The sequence below is a fragment of the Cucurbita pepo genome, chromosome 16 (genome assembly GCF_057944985.1).
Source record: "Cucurbita pepo subsp. pepo isolate OVF chromosome 16, ASM5794498v1, whole genome shotgun sequence".
Classification (NCBI taxonomy): domain Eukaryota; kingdom Viridiplantae; phylum Streptophyta; class Magnoliopsida; order Cucurbitales; family Cucurbitaceae; genus Cucurbita; species Cucurbita pepo.
Genome location: NC_141813.1, coordinates 7,100,204 through 7,105,219, shown reverse-complemented (window position 1 = coordinate 7,105,219; position 5,016 = coordinate 7,100,204). Strand labels below are relative to the sequence as shown.

The following is a 5,016-nucleotide window of genomic DNA, read 5'->3' as shown; positions in this document are numbered from 1 at the left end:
ATCAAGTTTGATTGTTATTAAAAAAAAATTTAATAATTAGATTGTTGAAACCCTATTCACCCCCTCTAGGGTTGTCATATCGATCCAACATTATCCTTCCACCAATAGGAGCAAAGGCAACGTTACTATGTGAAAGTTTCATGTCATTTATTCAACAATAAGGGTGTTAGCATGCATTTGGAAATGAACCCATATTTAAAAATTTTAGATAAAATAGAAAAGAATTGTTATCTCAAAGACAATGATACTACGTGAAACTAGCCTCAAGATGCTTCCTTAACTCTTAGGGGCGGTAAACCAACAGTTCCTTCACCCAAGACCCATGGCCCAACTCCCAACATGGAAGGGATAATCTAGAGAATCATTCCAAGAACCCTAACGGATGGGTTACAAACTCACATTATCAAGCTCGACAACAAACAATGTCGCCGGCAAATTTAGGAAGACTACATGAAATTATGAATATATCAATGTAGGAGGAGTAAGTGAAAACAAAAAGGGAGTCATGACCCATTTTCGGTGGGTTCTCGAGGCACGGATTGCAAGTTAAAATAGGTTGAAAACAAAGTAAAATGTGGGTTCTAGAGGCACGGATTGCAAGTTAAAACAGGTTGAAAACAAAGTAAAATGTTTTCTCGAAATAAAAAAAGAATTAAAATATAATGAACATATATATTTACATTATAATCGAAATAGAGTTTATAGGTTCATAGTACAAAATAAGGGAAATGTTGAAAAAAATAATTTTAAAACATAAAAAATAGTTGGTGTTGTTTAATTGTAAGATGGGCAACTACTCTTAGTTAAATGAAAGATATGGAAAACATGGAGTGAGTACAAAGTTGACTAATTGTAAGTTTTTAACCATGTTCATAGTGGGTGCTTGGATACCACACTCTTTTCTTAATGTACATGGATTCGGTAATTATTCTTATTTCTTTTCCCTTTAGACAATCGGTGGTCGGGAGTAAATCGAACAAAGTGTCTGTCCAAAATAAAAGGGCCCAACCAGATTTGAACTGATGACCTCTTAATCTGCAGTCAAATGCTCTACCACTGATCTATGGACCCATTTTGCATGATTTCAACTTTAGTGACTCGTTCTACAGAGTGTCAATCCAAAAGTGTAAAAAGTGTCTGTCCAAAATAAAAGGGCCCAACCAAATTCAAACGGGTGACCGGTCAAATTCTCTACCACTGAGCCATGGATCCATTTTGTAGGATTTTAACCTTAGTGACCCCGTAGACATAGTGTCGGTCCAAAAAGTGTAACAAATTTCTATCCTAGATAGAAGGGCCCAACTAGGTTCGAATTGGTGACCTCTTGATCTGCAATTAAATGCTCTAACATTGAGCTATGGTCCCATTTTGTATGATCTCAATCTTAGTGACCCCTTCTACAGATTATCGGTCCAAAAGTGACCCTACCGAATCGACTATGGACCAATTTTGTATAAATTGGTGGATTACCTATCGGGAATTAAACACAGGTCGTTAGATTCAAAGTCGAAAGTGCTAACCACTACACCATAGAACCACTCGTTAAACTTTATTTTGGCAGCGATTTTGATAAGCGTCAACAACGCTGGATTTTGCAAAGCTAGAGGTCGTAGTATGCTTACAGACTTTCACAAGGTGTTTTCAACTTCTTTTATAGGTAATTGAACTTTTGAGTCCATGCAAATGATTGGTTGGATTAGTATGAGTTTAAGAAGACAGAGGAGAGAAGAGAGACTTTGTTAGAAACTCACCCATAGGTAATCTCCCAAGATGTTTTCAACTTCTTTTATAGGTAGAATTTTAAACTATCGAAATTTTTTGAAAGGATTGAAAATATCATTCATAATCTTCTGAAATTCGGATGGAGCGTTTGTTACCCTAAATGACATGACGTTCCCTTCATATTTTCTAATTGGACATTAAATGCTATTTTATATTTGTCCTTTTAAGAAATTAGAATTTTCCGAAATCCCAATTTCATGTCGAATTTTATAAAAACATTTGACTCTAAATTCTTTTTATCAAATCATTTTTGTTTTGGATTGGATATCTTATTTATTCTAAAACCTTATTCAAATGTTTGTAGTTAATTACTGGTATCAGAATTTCTGGTTTTTTTTCACCATGTTGTTAACCTAAAATGTCAGAAATGACCACCTGCTCTTTGGAGACCTTATCAGTTTCCTCTACAAAATATCACCTAAAATGTCACAGTATTTGGTGTTTGATACTTTTTGACTTAACCCTAGGGTTCTATTTACGGTGAACTTGTGATTATTTTTGTCAAATTATATATTTGAATACCTAATAAATTAAGATATAATATCTTATTTAAATAATATTAAAATGTGGTAGAATATCATAATATATGTTTAATTAATATGAATATCATTCAAATTTCAAATATATATTTTTATTTAATGTTTATGATACACATCAATTATTTTAATATTTAACATATCAAATACGTTAATATGTTTTGATATTATACTTCAAGACTATAGGAACTTTCTCAGAGGACCTGAGAGTTACATCGGCCCACAATGCATCTCATGGACGATGCAAAACTATGGTGGCGCTTGAAGGTGAATTGTATGAAAAATTGGTCATGCACCAAAAAATTATGGGAAGACCATTGATGGAATTGAAGCAATCGACGCTCCCCTGTATGGGTTTCCAATCAAAGACCTAATGTTTGATGTTGACTCTTTTGAAGAAAGAGCCACGTGATCGAACAACAAGAAACATGGCGGTATCTCTGAGAACACTATCACACACATAAAAAAAACGTGTCGAAGACATTACACAGAAAATCTGGCTTTCATCAAGGAGACCCGAGTTTGATTCTCGACAATGAAATTTTATTTTCTTATTTCTTTTATTTTATAGTTTCATCTTTTGTCACCAATTATATTTAAACTTTACCTAGGTTTGAGAAGCACTATAATGGATGAGTTCAATAGTATCTTAAATTCAAAAGACTTTTATGAACTTGATTTGAGAGGCACTATAATGGTCAAGTTCAATAGTACCTTAGATTAAAAAGACTTTTATGAACTTTGAACCTTTAATAGTGTTATGTCATAGATATTTTGTTCAATTTCAACAAGTGAGGTTGAGGTCATTCAAATGGTTAATGTGATAATTCGGTCATTTTCAAGGTCTCTTTTGTTGAACGCCATCATGGCTGAGATGACTGAGATGAGCACCAGAGTGAGTTTGACAAGGAGGGTCGTAGAGAACCACACCCCAAGCCAAGCTCATGTTGGGCTTAACAAACTGAAAATCCAAAAACACAAACCCTTAAATGGGAACCAGGATGCTAAGGAATTAAAAAAACTTTATTTTTGACATTGAACACTACTTGAAGGTTACAGGAACTTGCTCATAGGACCTAAGAGTTACGTTGGCCACAATGCATCTCATGGACGGTAGCGCTCGAAGGTGGATGATATAAAAAATGGGTCATGCACCATAAACTCATGGGAAGACCGTTGATGGAATCGATGCAATCGACGCTCCCCTTGATGGGTTGCCAATAAAAGACCTGATGTTTGATGTTGACTCTTTTGAAGAAAAAGCCACACGATCGAACACCTCGAAATGTCGTGGTAGCTCTAAGAACTCTATTATACGACCTGAGAGTTGAGGGCTACAGGAACTTTCTCATACAACCTGAGAGTTACATTAGCCACAATGCATCTCATGGACGATGCAAAACTATGGTAGTGCTCGAAGGTGAATGGTATAAAAAATGGGTCATGCACCATAAACTCATGGGAAGATCGTTGATGGAATCGATGCAATCGACGCTCCCCTAGATGGGTTGCCAATCAAAGACCTAACATTTGATATTGACTCTTTTGAAGAAAGAGCCACACAATCGAACAGCTCGAAACGTCGCGGTAGCCCTGAGAACTCTAACACACATAGGGAAGGACGTGTCGAAGAGTTAGACATTAAGCAAAAGATCATGCAAAAACTCTTCAGCGATCTGACAAAATACTTCGGGACATCTACACCAAAAATCCATTGTCGTCCAGCGGTCAGGATATCTAGCTTCCACCCAGGAGACCCGGGTTTGATTCCCGGCAATGGAATGTTATTTTCTTATTTCATTTTATTTTACAGTTGTTTTCGAAGTCTCTCTTGTTGAACGACATCATGGTTGAGATGAGCAGGTGATTCAAATGGTTAATGCGATAATCCAGTCGTTTTCGAAGTCTCTCTTGTTGAACGACGTCATGGTTGAGATGAGAAGGTGATTCAAATGGTTAATGCGATAATCCAGTCGTTTTCAAGGTCTCTCTTGTTGAACGACGTCATGGTTGAGATGAGCACTCGAGTGAGTTTGACAAGTTGGGCTGTAGAGAACCACACCTCAAGCCAAGTTCATGTGGGCTTAACAAACTTAAAATCCAAGAACACAACCCCTTAAATGTAAACTGGGATGCTAAGGAATTAAAAAGCTTTATTTTTTAAGTAGAACAATACTTGAAGGTTACTGTTACTTGCTCATAGGACCTAAGAGTAACGGTGGTCGCAATGCATCTCATGGACGATGCAAAACTATGGTGGCGCTCGAAGGTGAATGCTATAAAAAATGGGTCATGCACCATAAACTCATGGGAAGACTATTGATCCAATCGATGCAATCGACAATCGTTTGGATGGGTTGCCAATCAAAGACCTGATGTTTGATGTTTGATGTTTACCGTTTTGAAGAAAGAGCCACACGATCGAACAGCTTGAAACGTCGCGGTAATTCTGAGAACTCTATCACACACATGAAAGGACGTGTCGAAGAGTTAGACATTACCCAAAACATCATAGTAAAACTCTTGAGCGACTAGACAAAAGACTTTAGGACAACTACACCAAAAATTCATTGTTGTCCAACGGTTTGGATATTTGGCTTTCACCTAGGAGATTCTGGTTTGATTCTCTGAAATTGAATATTATTTTCTTATTTCTTTTTATTTTATAGTTTCATCTTTTGTCACCAATTATATTTAA

General features: G+C 36.3%; 2 non-coding genes across 2 annotated transcripts; one reads left to right on the top strand and one right to left on the bottom strand.

Annotated features, from left to right (window-relative positions):
* Positions 1 to 999: 999 nt before the first annotated feature.
* On the bottom strand, positions 1,000 to 1,071 carry TRNAC-GCA (transfer RNA cysteine (anticodon GCA)). The gene has a single exon. It is a non-coding gene; the product is annotated as a tRNA-Cys (tRNA).
* A 2,957-nt stretch (positions 1,072 to 4,028) lies between these two features.
* TRNAG-UCC (transfer RNA glycine (anticodon UCC)) lies at positions 4,029 to 4,100 on the top strand. Its single transcript has one exon. It is a non-coding gene; the product is annotated as a tRNA-Gly (tRNA).
* The last annotated feature ends 916 nt before the right edge of the window (positions 4,101 to 5,016 follow it).